Below are 21,353 nucleotides of genomic sequence, written 5' to 3'. Positions count from 1 at the left end.
AAATAAAGACAAAAATGCTATGCAATACTAAAGATCATCCAGAAGATGTACTAAAAAGCTGGCATGTCATATTAAAGATTTGTCTTGTTCAAAGAAAAAAATACTATTTTTGAAGCTACTGGTTCGTTGCTAACTCAAACTAATTTGGGTGTTTCTAGAACTCACTTAAACTTTCTGCTTGAGTCAGCTTCTGTAGGAGTTTATTCCACCACCCTTAGCTTTTAAAAAATTCTGCCTGACTTATCTATTTAGTTGTATTTCCAATCAGTTGCTTTATGTAACTTTGAAAACCTTTAAAAAGTTGTCTCAGAATATCCTCTGTCTTGATAAGAAATAAACCTGGATCCTTTAAACTTCTCATAATAAATCTGAGGTGGTATATCAGCTTCTCTCTTGACATCTTATCCTCCTTCCTTCAAAATGAAGAATCAACAACCATCTTGAAACTTCAGAGTAATTTTTCTTTTGTTTACCTTTCTACAGCTGTATTCTACTTCAGTTATTTTTTAAAAGTTCAGTATGGATTAATTAAAAGTTTCTCTTATCCTCATGCTTAGAAAGCTTTTCCAGAAACAAAATAATTACTGTAGTAATTGGGTGAAGAAAAGCCAACTTCAGGCCTTTCTGATAGAGAATTTGCACCTACATGTGCCCTTTGCAAAGATCTTGTAATGCAAGACAAAACTCGTTTAAAAACTGTAACTTAGCAGTTTGGTGTCTGCTTTCTTTCTGTGGCCTTTAGACTAGAAGAGAGTAGCAGAGCCCTGCTGCAGTCCTGGGCCTGGCCCAGCCCAGCTCTTTCCTCTTCCAGCCAACCTGCGTGGGAGGCAGCTTGGTTGTCCAGAGCTGCTTCCCTCTCCGGGGAACAACTCCTTCCCTTCTCAGGGGAACAGCACTGTACAGCTTGTTACGCTCTCTGAGCCTGTCCCAGACAGCACGCAGAAGCATAAAAACACTCTGGCCAGATGACATCCCTATTAGAAATAGTTAATACTTTTCTGCATTTCCTCTGCATCGACTTATCATACGTATATCAAGCCACATACATAAAAACTTTTTTTTACCCTCCAAATGAGTCATATCTTGAAAATAGAAGACTGCCTGTTCATCTTTAGGTCCACACCAAAGGAAATACTTTATTTGCCTCCAGCGGTGAACAGCATTTGTTTCAGTTATTTAGGTACGACTTTATGATGTACTGAGCATCTTTGCTTTTTATTTTACTGCACCTGAACATGCAGTATATTTGCACTAATGTTAGAGCGTGGTTCTATGATCCTATAAACTTGAAATGGTGATTACCAATGTGGGATATTTAAACATTTAAATCATTCTCTTTTTCTATAGTTTGTTTTGTAAATTGCAACAGTAGCAGTCTTAGACTTGCTGTGTTTTTTGTTTGTTTTTTGTTTTAAATGAGGAGGATAATGTGCTACCATGATGCAGGTAGGTAGGCCAGAGTTATGGTGCTTACATGATTTTTTTTTCTTTTTTTTCCCCTTCAATCAGATGTTAAGAGGGCACTATCAAGTTCAGCAGGTTGCATAAAGTTGATAAAACTTTAAATTTTTATTTTATAAAGAGCATAGAAATGTTTTATTCTTATGCTTTTTGCAGCAGATTTAGAAGGTAGAACAAGAATGCAGAACAAGATGCAGGAGTATAAAGGCCACACACAACTGATGGAGGAAAAGAGCTCCCCCTTCTGTGGGTAAAATAAGGCAGTCTGTATTGTGCAGTGGCATGATTTTTTTTGTGGTGACATATGGGACAGTAATGGCACTTCAAGTTCCAAATCCTATGAGGGACATAGTTTGTTACGTTTCAAGGTAGTATCATTATGCTCCATTATAAGTGGATCTTCAGGGTTAGCATGCATAGAGCATACTGTTGCATATTCATTTATATTTTTATGTGTATGTGTGTGTGTATACAGATATATGTGTATGTATATATACACACACACACACACACACACACACACACACACACACACACACACATATATATATATATATATATATAAAATATAAAATGCATGCAGCTGCCCTATAGTAGCAGAAATCAGATTTCAGATAAAGCACAGGACAATCTTCGACATTTTAATGAACCCATGCTGACTATACTACTAAAAACTGAAATTTGAAGTAGTGTTATGGAGGAGTTCAGCTACATAAGGGCAAAAGAACACTACTCAGAATTTTGCGCTCGCCCTTGCATTTTTTCTTACAGCAGTTGGTCAGGTGGAATGCATAATCCTGAAACACGTAATAGGTATTTCTCTGTTGGTATATGATACTGTATGACATCGGCAAGTGTTTGTACAAAGTATGATTTTAAAAGTTGCATACACTTAAAGTGAAACCAGAAACAAATCTAATAAAGCAAACAACAACAAAGATGCTTTCTTGATAGATGGATTAAAGGATTTTCTGTGTATTCTAAAGCATTATGAAAGAACAGTGAATTTAGTTTGCATGTGGGTTGGTAAGTTTTTGAGTAATTAGTTAGGTTGTAGTTGTTTCATATCATTATAATTTTCAAATTTTTAGAGATAATTATGTTCTTGCGGGACATCTGAAGGCTCATCCTCAAAGAAACATCTTGGGTGAACATTGTTTATATTTTATTTTTTTAAATAACCAAAACAATCTAGTAGCTTCATTCCAAAAGTACGTATCAAAGAGCCTTCATTGTCCTTGAAATAATGCTTTTTTATTATTATTATTTTTTACATTCCTTGATTTCTCTGTCTACCTAAAAAGTGAGATTATCTCCTCATTTCTTGTGATTAACGTTGGATATTTTTTTTCTTGCGAAATTGTCATGAATTTGCTTTTAAATTTATGGGATCAATTCTGCATGTTTTTATTTTCTATTGAAACTAATGGGCTTATTCATATGGAGATATATCTCCTGCTCATATCCTACTACTTTTTTTTTTTTTTTTTTTTTTTTTNTACTTAATGATCAACACGTTTGTAGTAAGTTTTGGTAAAATAGAGAAGATGGTTCTTTAGGCAACTTTTTTTCCTCTATTCTTAACATAGTAACCTCATGACTGCAAAAGGAAAAATTGTAACAAGAACATTATGTGATTATTGTTATTAAGAAAGTCTAGCCCTTATGTTTCAGAAGAGTTTATTAAGAAAGGAARGTAATTTATTACTATTGTGTATGATGACAAAGAGAAAAATCTGGTAAAAGAGCTTACAATGACCCAGTATAAATAATCTGAACTATGCTAAAACCAGTTCTACATTACCAACTCTTTTTTTTCCTCCTAATTTTGAAAGGATCAAAGATAAATTTCTTGAACATTAAGGAGATGAGCTATAATAAAACATATATGGATAATATGGCAGCAGTCCAAGAACATTAGTATGCATGCCCTGATCTAGTKGTGATGGCAGTTAGCAGTCACTCTCAACTTACAGCTAAACGTTACTCACTCAGCTTGGAGAGCCTTCCTCAGTGAACTGTACCTGTTTTGAAAGGAAAAAAATAGTATCTGAATTCAAGGCTTTTGTTGCCTGGATTGAGATGAAACCTGTTGATTTGGAGTGGTAGTAGTACCCAGCTTGTCTGTGGAGCAACATTTCTTATGGAGTATCTGGACCACAGATGACAACCTCTGTAACCGTATGGATAACTGCATAAGGATGGACTGTATATGTTGTAGCAGAAATATTGTCTGAATGGGCAATATAGAGTCATTGATGTGTGTGAGCTTTGCCCCTTGTAACAGCACTGTGACCACCACTACTACCGCATGATATTTATGCCCATTTTCTCAGTAGAGAGGGGACTGCAGGAAGTCAACAGTGAGAAATAAGATGTGAGAATAATTCCTCCAGCCCTCGCCTGCTCCCTTCCCATATCTAATTAGCTGTTGGGGAAGAAGACAGCAGGGAGTGGGCTGCAGGCCAGATGAATTGTTACGGTGGATTGGATCTGGCCTGCAAGCTGCAGTTTGGGCATTCCAGTTTGAATTACAAAATATAAYGGGAGGTTTTATATGAATTTCTGACCCAGCTTCCCTGAAATGTAGGTACTACATTAGATACTGAAATTTTGTCATATTTAGAGACCTTTTTTTTTTTTTCTGTTTTTAAGTAGGAAACACTTTTTGGAAGATTTTAGTAATTTTCCCATGACTATGTATTTATTACTTTTGCTTACTGCGGGAGTAATCCTTACTGCTGTACTGCTTTTTTTTGGGGGGGGGGATGGGGCGGGGGATGTCTAGCTTTGAAATGCTCTGTCTTCTACTTTATTATTCTTTGGAGACTCTTTCACAGATAAATGAACCTTGATGTCAGGTGGTAGTGAGCATGAATATTCCAGAGCCAAATTGTCCCTGCTGTGGAAAACCTCACAGGGTGAGGATTAAGGGAAGGAAATTTTCTTTGAGGTTTTCAAAGATTTCTTGCCTGTTCTTCATATTCAGCTGGTGAGCGTTCRGAGGACAAGGCTGCTTCAGGAGCCTCACAGTTCCTTTGGTAGTGCCTGAAATCTAGAGAGTTCAGCTGCAGTGTAGGGCCATTTGCGTAGCTGCACTCTCTCATTGTTAGATTATGCTTAATTCTGTATTTGTAAGCATATATATCCGAGGTTTGGGTTGCTCCCCTCCCCCCCCACCGCCCCCCCACACACATAATAGGGCTGATCTGTTAACTACTGAAAGCTGAAACAACCTCTAGGATGGTATTTGATACAGTTACTTTAAAAGGATATAAATTACATTTCCAGTAGTAACTGGTGTATTTCACCTCCTGTATCTTTTTGAATAGTAGTACTCAGTTTGCTTTTTCCCAGTATTGTAACTTCTGCTTATCTATGATTACTCTATAGTAATTCAGTAGTGCAGTGGAAAAGATGAAATAATATGAGAGAGTATTTTCATGTTTATGGACTTAGCAGTGTGTATATCTAACAGCTCAAACCATTTTTGTATTGTTAATGCAAGATTAGAAAGCAGAAAAAAATTATCTTAAGTTGCTTAATTTTGTTTTTGTTTGAGAAAATAGTTGTTCTCACAGTATTTTCATTTAGCAAATGTGTTTTTATGTAGCCTCATGCTTCTTGAAGAATGTGTTTTATGTCTGTGTTTGGCACTGAGTATTGTTAGTCATCCATAAATGAAAGTAATTGGAAAGTGACAGAGCTCTTGTAAATATTTTGAAATCTTTGTGTGCATTAAAAAGAAAATTGTGAAAGCTTCGTATTTCTGAATCTTTAAATGAATCAGCCATGAAGATAACTCTTACTATTTTGACAATAATAAAGTTAACAAAACTTGAGCTGACCGTTTTACACTTTGAGAAACTGGAGTTGTGTTTTGGGGTGTGCAACTACATATGCGCTTTGTGTGTCTTCTGAAAAAGAACAACAATTTTAGAATGCTCTATGTTTTCCTAAGCTGGTTGTTTGTCAAAATCTGCCTAGATTAAAAATTTGTAATGAGTATAGAGTTGTGTATTCATTTTATTGAGGCTGTTTAGTATTTCTTGGGATGTTTATTATAGAAAGGTTGAGGAGTCTTGTTTCTGAAGGGGTCTATCTAGGGTTTATCAGAAGGGAAGAGAGACTAGCTCTAGACAATTGCTTATAATTTTTTTTTTCTCCTTTCTCTTTTTATTTTATTTAAAAACATTATTGATTCTGATGACTTGGACCATATCTGAGCTTATTGCAGTAGCTTTGACTAGGAACAGGATAAATCTCTCCTGCTAAAGCTTCTATTGACCTTAATGTGGGAATGAATCCACTGCTGAGTTGTACAGTAGAAAATTGTGTTTGAGGTCTGTAATTAATAAGGACATTATAAATGTGAGTTTTTAAGGCTGCAGAAAGTTTAGATATATGCAGTAAATGGGGAATGCCTGGTTGAGTGTGGGTAAGGCAAAGAATCTGCAACTGTGTTTCACTTTACAAAAATCTTAAACAACAAAAAGGTAAGAGTATTCATTGGTTCTATTGAATTTCTAGCGTTCTGCTCTCTGGAGAGCAGAAGAGGTTTTAATTGCTGTATGACTTAGGAATTGGTATCATTGAAGATAAAACTGAAGCATATTTGGCAAAAGGAAAACAGATTTTCTACTGAGTACTCAAATAAGCTTGGTAACTAGAAGTCACTGCTGACTAATACTGGCTTCAGCCGTTCCGTTGGACATACGGTAACAGTATTAGTGTGTGTGTTGCTGGAACTGTACAAGTATACTTCATTCTTTTGTTGGGCTTATCTGGTTGTCAGCTTCTTGCTCTCCTTTTTTTAAAATGACCTGGAGTACCAGTATGAAGTATGCACGCGTAACATAGATACACATGCGAGTAAAAACAAGTTGTTTATGTACAAAACATGGTTGACTGCCAGATGCTTCCAGGTTTTTACTTTCCATAACTCTTTCTTTCTGAAATCATTATTCTGCCTCTTTGAAAGATACCTTACGCTTCTGAAGACAACAGGAAAGTATTTAACCAGGAATGTTTGAAGGTAAATGTTGATAATTTAATGTTTCTGTGATTATAGAGAGACTGACGGGTCTCTGCATTATGGACATGCATATAAGCATGTCAGGCTTCTTCAGCATGGGAGTTTTAGTCTGCTTCTGAAACACAGTTGTTGTGAATCCTATTAAAAAAATATCCTTGGGCTTTTKATATGTATTTAGCAATCATGTGCTGGCAAAATATTAAAAATGGCTAACGTAGCATTCCCATCAAGTGTTTAAAATAAGCACGTATTTCTTTTTGCTCAATTGCACATCCCTAACTATAAGAAGGAAGTAACGGTAGATGTGATGGGGAAGCCTAAGGAGGTTGGGGGGGGAGTGAAGGAAAAGGATCAGGGACTACCCAAATGTCTGTTTTAAGTTTCTAAAATCATAATGTAAAGAAACTTTCAAATTATTTATATTGCAAATTACTGTTGGAGGCAACTGCTATCACATGTCCCACTTTTAACCGCAAATTTAGAAAAAGTTGTTTTTGGCAGAACAGGGAGAGGAACTCAAGGACCTGATTCTATAGCGGATATGTTCAAAGACCTAGAGTGGGAGGTGTAAGTTAGATTTGTGAGCTTGCAGGAGGTGAAACCGATTTTACATTATGTTTATACCTTCTAGATATGGGTGGCTGCAGAATCTGAGGGCTGAATTAGAACCTGCAGTTAATGAAGGTAGCCAAGTAAAATTGTTAACAGACAACTGATTAAGGCAATTCAGAAAGATGCTCTTCAACATTTAAAGATGTTTCCAGACATCACTTTGCTCCTAAATGCATTAAAAAAAAAAAAAAAAAAAAAAAAAAAAAACCTCTGCTCTGCAGACAGCCAAAAAGCTGTGCTTGTGAATGTTAAAAATGACCTTGAGCAGTAGAACTCAAAGGTGGTTGGTGGTTTTGTACTGAATAAAATAAACTGGCACAGCAATGTGGAAAAACCTGCATTAAGGTTCAGGGCACTGATTTAGCAAAATGCTTTTAGACACGGATACAGTCCTTACTCTTCTGTGAGTGTTGATATACTTTCTTTTCAGTACATGAGTTAAGTACTAGTATAAACYACATTCGTGAGTGTATGTGATATGAAGTGATGATGATATTCTTAGATAGGTATCTGAGATGTCTCAGGCAGACAACAACCCCCCCTCCCCCACCATAATGAGTAGTTACTGTCTGTACAAGTAGTCAACCTTATTTGAGATATCCATGTCTAAAAGTATTAGGGAGAGCTATACTCAGATCCAAGTTACTGCTTTTGGCAAAACACCTGCATAACATTGTTGCTGTCAGTATTTGAGAGTTGTTGGGAGACCTAAATTAAATACCTGGTTTTACTAGCTAGGGGCAAGTGAAAGGGGGGAGTTGTGGAAGAGGGCTTGGAAGGGAAGTTGCCCAAATATTAACCATCTTTGCAGAATAAGGATACTTGTTTCCTTAAACACTAATAAGCTCTTATGATTTTCTCTCCTTGGATTTTAAAGGATTGCTGTATTTGATTCTCTTCATCTACATTGTTCAGTACTTCTTGACTTTATCTGTTACTATTAAGTAATGATTGTATTATTAACTCAACGTACTAGTTATACCTAGTATAAGAATGCTAGCTATATTAAGTATACTTAAAACTAATATCTGCAGTAATAATAAGCCTGTCTATCTTGGTGTCTCTATGTCTGTTTTCAGTTCTAAGATTAATCTGTGACAATGTTTGTCTGTTTTTTTCTGTACTTAGTTCATATTTGGTCATGAAAGCATACCTATTACTTTATAGTACTAGTACTATAAAGGCCATTTTATCAACTTTTCTGTTGAATTAGATTACTTAAAGTAAGTAGCCCCCTCTTACCCAATTTGCATTTAAAATTTTGTCAAACCATTTTAAGCTACAGCTAGCTCTTACGCAGCGTAACAGAAGATATAATAATGAGAATCATAGTTTATAACTCTTGCCTCTGTAGGGAATTCTTATAGGCAGTGCTAGACCAAGAGCTGCTTTTGATACTGCTAGGCATACAGGTCAGCAACATTGTGACCTGGTCATAGGAYAGTTTTTCAGCTGTTCATTGTTAATGCTAAAACCAAAGGAGAGTATCTGCATTTGCTCCCAAGGGAAGTCTTTTATCAATAGCAACTTTGCTTTAGCAGATACTATTTTTCTTAATAATGGGGTCCAGCTGGGAAGAGAACACATTATAATATGCACCACCATCTTTATCCTTTTCTGCTGCGTGGAGGTACACTGTGTACATAACAGGTGCTTTGCTTAAAAAATGCTAAGAGTGTACAGTCATAGTCAGCAGTTAGAAAACGGCAGAATTAAGGTTGGACAACTTGAACTTGGATCTCTTGTAAAATGCTAGTCTTGTCCAGTATAGGGATTATGCATGTTTGTGTGTACATGCTTGCGTAGGGAGCCAAGTGCATAGCCTTTCTTCTGAGAATAAAATGCCTCCATGCAGTGGCCAGCTATGAGAAATTGTAGCCACAAAGACTGTTTTTATCAGATGGTTGGAAATGATAAAATGTCAGACCTCACAGATCTTATGATGTCACGATCGTTGAATTCTAGTTGAATGGGCAACAGGTTGCTGCTTATATCTTTTGAAGTGTGGGTAGATTAAATGTGGTCACATGCACTGCCTTCTGTATGAGGTTCTTAAGACGCTCGAATTTCAAAAGACACTTGACTGTTGCATCCCTAGAATAAAGCTGTTAACTTGCATTTTTGAGTTTTGGCTTCTACTTTTGGCAAGGCSGTGCAATGTGTCCCATGCTTGGCGGCAAATAGTGCCTGGCTTGAAAGCTTTCATTGCATCTTTAAATCACCCTGTTCAGCTGGAACATTGCAACATGACTTCTTTGTTTTGGGGGTTTTCACAACATTTTGATGTTTGGAGACCCCATAATATGTTTTCCTCTTTTGTTACGTGTAGGAAAAACTTAAACTTTCAGCTGTTTGTACTTTCAAGATGCTTCTTAGTATCTTCTGTTAGACTGATGTGTAGCATGCACAGTACTTAAATTGATCTCATCTTCCTGATAACTCTGGGCTGAATTAGAAAGATTTCTAGGAAATGTAGTGTAGGACGCAGTAGTGCTGTAATTGTGTAACAGGCTGAATGACCAGACTTTTTTTTAACCATAGTTGGCTGTCTGTATGTTGTTCTGTTACTCAAAGGACACAAAAAGAGCACATTTTTGCCAGAAGATCAATGGATCGCTTGGATCTGATCAATCTCCGTTGGCCCCAAAATGGAGGAGAACCTRTGCTTCCAGTTGTGCCATGTTTAGCCTTTTCTTGCACGTGACTGTGAAGCAGATGCTCACGGCCGGTTCCTTAGTGCGAAGCAAGCCTTGAAGTGCTCAGAGTAATCGCAGAGGTTACTCTGACATCGAGGCATTGCTAGAACACAGTGACCCTTCGTCCAAGCATAATAAACGCCTTAGAAACCTTGCTGGATCTGTGGAGAAGCCTCTGTATCACATAAGTTMCTTTTCTGCTGATATAAAGGCACCATTGCTGATGTTCCTTGAAAACTAATGCTTGGAAATTCTTGAAGTCTTTTAGCAGCAGGATATTTTGTGAGAAGAGCTGCAGTTCTCAGGAATGACAAAGTGAATCTATTTTTGTGGTAGATGGAGGATAGTGTTCTAACAGTTGTGATGTAGCTGCCAAAGCTGTATTTTTCTTCAGTAAACGTATTTTTTTTTGCTCTTGCTTAATAGAATATAATACTTTGAAAATGACTAGATGAAACCAGACTAAATTAAACCCATAGTGCCTAACCAGAGAGGAATTAGAGCACCCTCTGCTGGTATGAGTGGCTCCTTTTTCTTCCTTAAGGATTTGTTGGGTGTCTATCCTAGAAATAGTAAAAGGTGGTTCTGAAGTGTGATGCTAATTTCTCTTAATTAAGCTGAGGCTGTACTGACACTTTTTTTTTTTCCTGCAGAAGTTTGGGAGTTTAATCTGGTCAGTAGTAATGCAGCTGAAATGGAGGAGGAAATGTTTTCTCCACTTTCAGATATGAAAATCCTTGTTACTTGCTAACTAAGAGTGCAGAAAGGTACTCTTAAGTGGGAAAATCTTTGTTACTGAAATTCAAAAGTGAGCGGGAAGTTCTGCACGCAGCTGTGGTTGTGAAGAAATGATATCCATTTCCTAAGTGTGTTGATGATTGTTTTCAAATGGCACTGCCAAATCCATTCGGTAAATTTGTGGTTTCACAGAGTGACCGTGTTTTCCCAAGGCCTTTCCTAGCAGTTCTCTGTGCATTTGTTCAAGTGTTTAGAAAGCCACTGGGTCACTTGTCAACAGTAGACAGACTAGCTGTTTTTGTTGTTGTTTGTTTGTTTTTCTTTCTCAGTACAGGCACTCATTCTCTCAAACTTTTGATAGACCCATGTAACTGCTATCTTCTCTTCTTCCTTCTCAGCTCAGAGTGACTGAGAAGGAAATAAGCAGGTTAGCATGAGGAGTGGATGCTTCTTAATTTCTTATCWCCTCATGAAATACAAGTCTGATGCTTGGCGAAGCAATCCTCATTGTGTGTTTGTCGCTGACAAAAAGTCTCCATCCATCTATATTTATTGAGGCCTAAAACTGTGAGGTGCAGAGTAGTCTCTTCCATCTGAATTCTTAGGGGTGAGCCTGCAGAGCCTGAATGTGTTACTGCAGTGCTCTGTTACAAAATGTAAAACCAGTTGGAAAATGACAGTTTAAGCTGGGGGGAGGAGAGGCCTGGAGATTGCTATGTGAAGAGCCTGCTGAATGCTCAGTATTAATAACAGTACCGGTCTTAGTAAGTGGCTGCTTACATAATTTTGTTATGAAAGAATGCTGCTGGTTGAACTGTATGCATGTCTTTTGCTTATTAAAGTGTCCCTTCAGAGTGCCTGTGATATGCTGCCTTCTGCAAGAGAAGGGTTAAGAGGAGACAACATCCTGTCAAAGACCTTGTTTTTAATTTTGCCTCTCTCACTGGCACAGATCCGGCTAAGAGCAGCCCAGATTAGTTCGGAAAACCTTTGAAGAGATTTAAGATGTCCTTCAGCCAGTTTGAAGGTTTTTGTCTTGCAAATCCAGTACAAGGGCGCCTGCAGGCATCTCGACCCTTGCTGTGCTGCTGATGCAGCTCAAGGTCACACTAACCCGCCCTGTGACATTCAAAAAAAAAAAAAAAAATTATGCGGTGAAACTGCTTCAGCATTCAGCCAACCAATAACTTCCTTAGTTCCTCACTAAGTGTGTATTTTTTTTTCTTTTTCTTCTTTTTTTTTCTTTGGCTTCGTGGATTTTTGCTGCAGGAAATAATCCAGGATTTCTGGTGTGTGTGATGACAAGGTCATTTCTTAATTAGAACACATGTAAAGAACAAAGCTAAATGGCTTCAAAACAGCTTTGTAGTTGATGGAGAGGATTTAAATTATTTAAAGAGATAGTCACCCAAGTATGATGGAAACTGAATTCTAAACACATTAACTCTTTCAGTACTCTATAGTTTCCGTATGCTACTCAAAAGAAAACGCCAAACTTCATGAACAATATCGCAGTTGCTGTTAAATGAACATTTTTTACATCTATTTATAGATAAGACTTTATTATGCTCTCTCTTAYCTGAGTTAAGAAAGCCAGAACTTTTTCTTTTGCAGTGAAATATTCCGGTTTGGCTTGAGAACAGGAGATTGCKTCTTAGAGCTCAGTGAATTAATTTCTACAATATTTTGTATTTTGGTGAATATMTGATTGTAAAGACACTCTTGTGAATTTGTGTGTGGGTTACTKTTGATACAAGGTATTGTGTTCAGAACTGTTACTAGAAGGAATTTGTAGTACTATCCTCACTAATCAAAATGATTGCAAGGAATATGTGTATATAAGAAGGTGAATTTGAGAAAAAGGAATGGAGATTGAAAGGAGGAGAGAAATGACAATATAAATGGCAGCTTCAGTTAGTTTTAAATTATTGTGAGTTGTCTGGGAAAACTAACCTTAGAAAGCATCTTGGAATTTGAATTTTGTTCTTGAGATATGTCTTTGATTCAAAGCAAGTAATGCAGAAGTATTGGTTCAACTTAGTTTGGTTTTTTTAGACTTTTTTTTTTTGTAAATTCCTTGCGGCTAACAAGCTGACCACACTTTTGCGGCTGCCTTGTGATCACAAAGCTTGATGAGTCAGTGTGCTGACTGATGGTGGTCTGTGCATAACTTGACTCCACCTGCTGGAAGGGTGTTACTCCAACACCTGTCTCACTGACAGCAGTTGAAGAGGAGAAGCTGAATTTATAGTGCTCCAGAGAACCTTGCTTTTGTTACTAGTGCACTGTAACTTTTCAAGTTGGTTGGTTTTTAAAGGGAGAGAGGAGAGGAAAGATTATTTGGAAGTTGTTCACCAAGGTAAATGAATAAATGAGGATATGAGGAATGTTGCTTGGTAGCAGACGTGGGATACAGGACTGTGTGTGTGCTCAAAGAGTGTTACTGCATGATTCATCAAAGGGAAACAGAACGTGGAGAGAGGAGAGGTGCGTCTTCCCTCCATAGTCAGAAGTCTCGCCCTTAAAGCTCAGTGTAAAGCGTTTCAAAGGTAAATGACATAAAATGTACTGAGAGTTTATCATCTGAGTTGGTCTGGATTTTGTTTTGTTTTTCCTGGGTAAATCTTTAGGTAGACTGTGAGCAGAGCATGTCAAATGTCAGGCTGAAATGAAGTATCCTCTCTACAGACTGTACTGGCTCTTAGACCCTCCTTGTGAGAAAGGAAGAAGCTGCATTTGCCAGGATAAAGAGGGAAGAGCAGGCAATACAACTTCTTTCTTCTTTGGGCTGCTTGTTTTCCTTTCCCTGCACTAGCTGTCTGGCACAAGGTTTGTGAGAAGAAAATGATACAGGAAAACAGACTCCATACAAGCCAAATGGCTTGGAGAAACTGATAATGCTACGTGAAATCTGTACATTCGTGCCCTTGCCTGGGGTGTACTGTGCCCTTAATATTATGGGAGACCTAAACTCACCTGCTAGTAATTTCTAATTTACTGTCCTAATTCATCGATTTGTTATCACTAATTGTACTTCATTTACTTCTGTGTAGTTTCCAGTACCTAAAGGGTTGAAAGGTTGCTGTAATTGGCACCCGCAGCTGCTCTTTCTTTTGACAGGGGATAATTTTGCAGCCTATGCTTTGTGTGACAGCTGCCTAATTGGGCATTCTCCCCTTGTAGCAAGCCTGCCTCCTCCAGCCTCCCTGCTGACAAATGGTGGTGGATTATAGATGAGGACACGCTGACCCATTCGACCTTGCTGAGACAGCGGGGAGGGGCCTCCTGCTACTTGAGGGAAGCTCTGGGTCATTTAAAGGACAAGGTCACGAGCCAGGTGGGGAAATGACATGATATCACATGACAATAGCCTGATGACACGGTCAGTGTGTCAAGGACAAACTCATCAGTATTGATTATGCTGCTTTTTTATGGTGTCTCAGTGAAGCCACTGGTACTTCACAAATATTTTGCTAATTTATTCTAGGTAAAGTACCGAATGTTGTTTTCAGGGTTATTTTTAGGAGCATTTGTGCAGTGTTTTCTTCTAAATACAGATCACACACAAAAGCAGTGTTATTAAAACCCTGTCAATAATAATTTATAGGGCTCATCTTGATGTATTTGGTAAAACAGCTATTTGCATATACTGTAAGCAAAATAGCAGGAAGGATGTAGAAGAGGGCAAAACTAAAGGAGAAAAAAAAATCTCTGTTCTTAAATTAGCTATTTCACTTTTCACTCCTACTTAAAAGGGACATGTGTGAACCTGCATGGAAACTCATATGTCTATGTATGTATATATGTATGACTAGGATGCAGGAAAAATGCTTAAATAAAAAGAACCAAAGAGAATAGTTAAAAAAAATTGAATGTTTAAAGAAAAACTCTTGTAGTAGCTCCAGGGTGAAATAGTTAAGATAATGCCCTGCCTATTTTAGGAGCTAATACAGTATCCAGCTRTGCTAGCCAATAATAACCTGTTAAGTGGGTTTTAGAAAATATGTTGTGTGTACAAGTGATAATATTATGAGAGCATCTTCATGTTGCATTTCTATGCTAATAAACTTCAAGGTAAATGAACAGCTTGTTTGACATTTGCAATGTTAGACAATAGTAAAATGCTTTCTTCTGGAGTAATTAGACTTGATAGATTGATTATGTTGAAACATAAAGATAAATACAGTTAAAACTCTCCTGAAGCAAGTTATACCTGCTTCTGAACTTTAATGGTACCTTTCCATTTTAGCCTCTGCAGAAGTCTCAGTTTCTTTCTCTTTCATATGCATGCATACATGTGCATGTTTGTGTGCGCACGCACATAGGCGTGCACACACACACACACACACGCATGCAGAGTTTCTGAAACAGTCTGCTAAGTAGGGAGAGGAGCGTTCATCTAAGAGCACAGTTCCCATTTCTGTGAAATCAGATTTGTTGTTGGATGCTGTTGTGTCTAAATCTCGTCGGTTCACCAGGATGTAATTTTACTCCCCTGAGGTAGAAAGCCGTCAGTGGTAAAGTGTGATAAATTAGTTCACTCAAGTAGATGCGCGTGCGTGTGTGAGTGTGTGTGTTTAATTCTGACCTTGGTATGCATGTGTTTAGCTGTTCTCGGTGCCTGAGTCAAGCTTGGTGGAGGCTTAATCCTGTGCCCTTGTACACGTATACTTGATTAGTAGTTGTGGTTATCTCAGCAGAAGACATTCCGCCCTCCTCCTTGTATTGGTCGGGACCCGGGCATTGGGGAGTCAAGTCAAAGGAGAAAGAAAAGAGATTTTTGCATTAGTATTCTATGAAAGCCTTACTGTCTGCAGAACAAATTGATTGCTACAGTGTACCTGTGCTTGGCACCACTGCTGTGAAAGAAAGGTATGGTTGTAATCTGTTTTATTGTATTACATATTGTGACACTCCAGGAATGTTTAACGTTCAGCTCTTCTATGGCAGATGCCAGAAGCCTGAGTACYGAAAAATATGTGAATGAATGAAAAGTATGCGAGACTGTCATATCCGCAGCGTTGTTTACTACAATGAACTAAGTAGCCCCTGCTAATGAGACAAATTTGTTGTATATGCCAATGGCAATGTAAGCAGATTGGTAACAGAATTCTCTCTATAATGTTCAGTGGCTCGCGTCTGTGTCAGTGGTTACTACATAACTACACAGATAAAATTCTAGTTAATATCTTAAGACTTTAGTTTAGCTTTGAAATGGGAAAATGTGTTGGAACMCTGATGTGTTTGTGTCTTTAAATGAGAATGTTTTTTCTAGTTTTTAATCTGCACTGTTCCTACATGGCAGGGGTGGAGGGGGTGAGGGGAGGTATAACAATATGAAAATCTTGAATGTTGTGCTGCTGTAATAAACAGAACAAGAACAAAGCTGAGGAAAAGTCTTACAGTATTTGAACCTTTTTTTCCCTTTCTTTCTTTCTTTCTTTCTTTCCTTTTCTTCCCTTAACACAGAAATATGTACCCGTTTTACAATGAGGAAGCTGATGTTCTTCATTTTCTTTATGTCAGTTAGACTTTAGCCTAGCAGATTTCTCTGGTTTTATAGATGCTCAGCTGATGTCAATTGTGTGTTTGATGGGAAGTAAAAGCACTCCATTAATAAGATTCAGGGGGTTTCACAGAGAGCTGTGCTTCATTCTTGGCATCACTGAAGTTGTGTTTGTGATTATTTGAATGTTTGCTTGCAGCCACTCCAAAACATCTGAAGTATCTGCTCTTGCTGTGCAGACATTCCCAACTAATTAAGTTTAGGACAGGTGGCAGACTTGTCCTGGACATCTAAGTCTGAATGTAAACTTAATCTAATAACTTGATAAGAAAATGAAAATCCATCTTTTCTGGTGTACTATCACTGTGCACAAACTAGAGGGGTATTGGCAAAATCMTCTCTCTACTCATTGTCCTGGCAAGTGACAAATAAATGAGTTGCTTTAAGGAAATCAGGGACTTGGAAAATGCTGTACACTGAAGAGTGGCCATGCATTATTATAGTTCCTTCTGTCATATGGCCTTGCCTTGCAGACTTGAGATTAACATTTTATAGATATGCGGTATATTCATATGAGTGTACCCTTGAGCTTACTTTTTACACCTTCCAAAGAGTGTGAATACATCCTTATGCATGTAGGTTGTTTATCACGTAGATCTTTTGACAGCTAAGAACATTTTTAAGAAGCCCAGATACTGGGACTCTGTGATATGATTGTTTGTACTTGAATAATGACTAATTTAATTAAAACTAATTAGTCAAAATTATTTATTCAAGGCAAATATTTTGTGAGTGAGTTATTCTTCCCCCTGGAATTTTTTGGAAAAACTGTATAAACACATGTTGTAATGATGACAGAAGGCAGTAAAAACAGTTGCACAGATTTTTCACAGATTACAAGATAAAGGGAACTGACCATATTTAACAAGGTTTTGGAAGTCAGTTGCAATAATGCTGCAGAAATGGTTAATTCTTATCTTAAAGTCAGTATTGACTTCTGGTAGATTTTAACCAGTTACTGGAAGGTTGTTAAGTTGTGCGAAAGGTGTTAGGTAAATACAGGGTAACACTGCATTTCAGTGCAATTAACTCTTATTCATAAATAGTTCAACCTATGACTTTAAATGATTAGAGGAAAATAAAATGACATGTGATTAAGTTCAAGTCCTTTAAACCCCCCCCTTTTTTTTTTAACAGTGCAAATTGCTGTGACTGCTTTGAGCCTCCCTCTTTCTTATTCCATTTTTTATTTAGCTCTGGGAGTTGTATTGTTTGTGTCAATCATTAGTGTAATGACTGAGATGCGTTGTATGATATAGTTGCTTCAGGTCAAGTCATAAGAGGAAAAAAGATCAGTGTCTGCTCTCAATAGCTAACTTTTCCTAGTACTATGGAATATATCAGCTTGGGTACCATGCGATTTTTTTTTTTCTTTTTAATGGAAAGTAGAAGGATATTTGCAGGATTAAACTTACACTACTAGCTTTAGAAACCACTGAAACCATTAAAATCTTGATGAGAATTTTGGAATACAATTTGGCCTGCGGTAGACTCTTGCTCAAACAAGTATTGTTGTTGTAATTTTTTTAAAGAACATAAAATTAATCAGATTTTTCAAACATCCTTACTTTACAATTTAGACATACTATTGATTCCATCTTTGGTAGACTGTGTGTAACACAACCTTTTCTCTGAGTGTATGTAGTCAAGTTTTAAGTAAGAGTTGACACTTGAGCATCAAGCCAGTTTTAGAAGTTTGTGCGCTTTCTGAAAGGTAGCTCTGCCCTGCTTGAGGCTGTGAAATTGCAGTTCTGCATCCCCACCCCCTTTCCTTCTGTTATCATACTTTAGCATAATAAGGAAGAGAGGAAGTTGAGGTGTTGCTTAACTTCTAAGCAGTTTTAGCATGCAGGCATTGAAGACAATGTTATGTTAATTCAACTAGTGCTGTTGCTACCAAATTTCTGTTAATGCTAATGGCATTTGTGTAATTAATGGCCCTGTGTACTGCACAGAGAGAGCTGCTAAACCTCTTGAGGAAGTTATTTTGTCTGTTGCATTGGATACCTTTCCCTAAAACTTACAAATGTTGCTGATATTCTGTTAGGGTAGTTGGGGCAATTTTTGCAGGGCCCTCTAAAATGAAATTCTTGTGTTTTCTTTATGGAGCACTGTACAAAGCGTCTGTGGTAGTCAGAATCAGATTGAATGATTGAAGTGAAACTGTTAAAAGTTGAGCACAGTCCAACTTGAAGGACCAGATGTGGTAAGATAAGAAAGCGGAAAGCTGCACTGACAAATTTCTTTTGTGTGTTTTTAAGGCACACACAAAGCTCTTACTGTATAAAGGTGGAAAGAACCGAGACTTGTTTGTGGTACTAGCACAATTGTCCTACTGCTGGAAAACTAAAGGTAAATGATCTAGAGTAGATAAGACAGTATTTTTCGTTGTCTAATGTATTCTCTTGAAACGATCTGAAAACCTTGGGGCTTGTTAAAAGTGACAAACAATYTTTTTCTTTATTTGGATCTTTATCTTCTACAACATCAACCGTAGGTGGCACTGATTATTAACAATTCAAAGGTTTGGTACTTTTCCTATGCTTTTGGCTGTGTTTTACTCGGAGAAAAATTCGTATCTGAAAGCTCGGTTCTAGTAACTGATGCGACTTCCACAAGACCTTCAGTCAAGTTGGATATAATTCAGGGTTCCAGAACCTGGACACTGGTTAGCAAAGCAACTCAATTTGGCATGTGGGTTTTTTTGTTCGTTTCTTTTTGTTTTTTTTGTTAAAAGTGATCTGTTGTCATTTACTAGCCAGYTCGGCTTTGGTTCTGATTCCCTCATAGTTCACCTTCTACTCTGGACTACTGGAGTCTTGTTTGTAGGCTTGCATACAAATGAATGAATGCACAACCTGCTTCTAATCCATCCAAGCAGTCTGATGCTGAGTGTGTTGCAGCTGAATTAAACTGATGAAGAGCAAGACATTATGGTTTTGCAAAGTATAGGAATAAAAATGGATCTTTGCAGGAGGGATCTGGAAGTGCTTAAATATGTGTATGCATGTTTATTCATACTTCAGTCTGTAAGGTCCTTGCTTCTGAATAAAAAGAGCTTTATTGCTCTTGGTTAAGAATGAGGCTGCAAGTGGACAGTGGATGAGGACTGCTCCAGTGTTTTGCTGCAAAATTCTGCTGCTGCTGTGCTGAGATCCTTCCAACTCCCATAAATTAAATYGGGTTTGGCCAGCTCATTAGGGCTGTTTCAGCATGGCAGATCTCTGAGAAATAGCAGAGGTTGGTGGAATAATGTCTTTGACCCTAGTGCCATCATTCATCTTTCCAGTTCAGTACTGACATGGTTGTTTTCTTGGAGAGAACATCACCACAGCAGATATAGTGGAAAAACTTAGTATTCTTGACTGATACAGATCTCCCCACGTGGTGGTCACAGCACAGGTTATTTTTGTTATTTTGGAAGATAAAGACATTTACTGTGGTAKGCAAGTTACATTTCTTCTGGTGATTCTTGGTATGTCTTCCAGTTTCTTGTAATCAACAGTTGTTTTGTTCTGCCTCTCCAACAGGCGGATTATTCCAATATCTTCCTACTGAAATGCTGAACTGAGATTCCCAAAATATGTGTTCCATTTCTACCATGAGTATGGACTTCATGTGACTATGAGTAGGTCACTTAGTCTTTGTCTGTGCTCTCAGTTCCTCATCTGTAAAGTGGGAATATGTCACAGGACTACTGTGATGTTTTATTTGGTAGTGTTCTGTTCAGAGGCAGAACAACATTTTTCTTGCTGCTTTGATAGTGCCCAGTAGCCTCCAATATGGTTTAGACCCATACAGCGGATATAGTGGGAGGTCCTGGTAAACAAAGTTGGAGTGAAATTACTGTGATCAGTGTGTAATGAACATTAGCTATCTACTATCAGATATTTAGTTGTTGTCAAATCAAAATAGGTCTACAGTAACAGAAGTGACTCTTACTTGCCATTAGTGGATTTTATTTTTCTATAACTGATCTCGCTTTATATATAAGTAATAAAGTAAACAATTGAATTCTGGAGTTCACTCAAGTCTGAAATAGCTTGGGATGTTCTTCTCCTTTTACAGAGTCTTATGGTGGATGAACTAGTATATGAAAATCCCCTTTAAAGTCAAAAATATTTCCTCATRTCTGCAGCTTGGTGGGGGAGGGCATCAAGCTTTATGAAAAGGGGATGTATTTATGGTTGTATAGTGCACTGAAGAAAAATAGTCTGCTCAGGATGTTCAGTCAACTTCARTTTTCTTCTAAGTTTTTTTGGTTTGGGGATTTTTTAAATCTGTGACTTTAAAAAAAAAAAAAACATTTTGTGGAAGGATAGTTTAGATGCACTTACGCAAGTTGCAGTTGTGGATTCTTGCACATAGTAACACCTCACATGAGGCCATGGTTAATCTGTGCTCATATCTTGTGTGGAAATGAATTACAAGAACTGTTTAGTGTCCTAAAATTTTCATTTTGGATTTTTTTTCAAATATGATTGGAACTTTTGGTCTCAAGCTGATAGGTAGGGGATGACTTACAGATTTTTTTTTTTCCACTCCTCCTTTCTGAACAGTAGATTAAGGRTCAAAGATGTTCTAGCTCATCTGATCCTTCTTGTTCCATTGACCAAGATCAGAATATAACTGATGCAAACCTGAAGATTTTGATTGCCTATTCATATGCATAGTAACATGGTGTTTGTTGCAGTTCAGTGCAAATACTTTTTACCATGGTGAAGTAATATGTTTAKTTTATTTTATTTTTAACTGTATGATCTAGAATTTCACCAACGGCTTTATGTTTTAATGAATCAGGATGTTTGTGTTCCTTTAGAGTATAGCATTCTACATAATCGTGTTTGTATTCTTCTTTTTATTCAACACTTGCTTGTGATACAGTTTCCTAAGCAGATTAAATAGTCTGTCTGCCTTCACCGACCATTGCAACTTCTCTGCATTAAATCTGTTTTTTCCCTACAAATCACCTTTCCTGCCTAGTTGTCCCTATGTCTTATCTTAGTTTGTAAGCACTTTGGGGTTGAACTCTGTGAATTTATGGGAATATAAGAAGTCTTACAATAGTAATTATGCCATGCGATGTTTCCCAGCAAATGTCAAGCACAGACAGACTTGTTCTCAAAAGCCTGGCAGAATATAAAGAAAGCAAGTGGAATATACATCCCATTAKTTTATTTTTGGTAAACCAGATTGTTCACCTTCAGAAGTACCATGGTTGAAGCTGTGGATTATGTGACTTAGG

General features: G+C 37.5%; 1 protein-coding gene across 7 annotated transcripts in view; it reads left to right on the top strand.

Moving 5' to 3' along the window:
- The window catches only part of NRIP1 (nuclear receptor interacting protein 1), a 74,373-nt gene that overhangs the window by 32,618 nt on the left and 20,402 nt on the right, over positions 1-21,353 (top strand). Inside the window, exon 1 of one of the 7 annotated variants that reach the window (XM_085318902.1) lies at positions 13,786-13,879. The exons of the other annotated variants lie outside the window; for them this stretch is intronic. The gene's annotated coding sequence lies outside the window, so the exon portion shown is untranslated. Of the gene's footprint in view, positions 1-13,785; positions 13,880-21,353 lie in introns of those variants that run through there. 7 annotated transcript variants of the gene reach the window in all.

The sequence above is a fragment of the Rhea americana genome, unplaced genomic scaffold (assembly GCF_003343005.1).
Source record: "Rhea americana isolate MKP2758 unplaced genomic scaffold, rheAme1 scaffold_56, whole genome shotgun sequence".
NCBI classification, from domain to species: domain Eukaryota; kingdom Metazoa; phylum Chordata; class Aves; order Rheiformes; family Rheidae; genus Rhea; species Rhea americana.
Note: the sequence above shows the minus strand (reverse complement) of the source record. Positions and strands in the feature narration are given on the sequence as shown.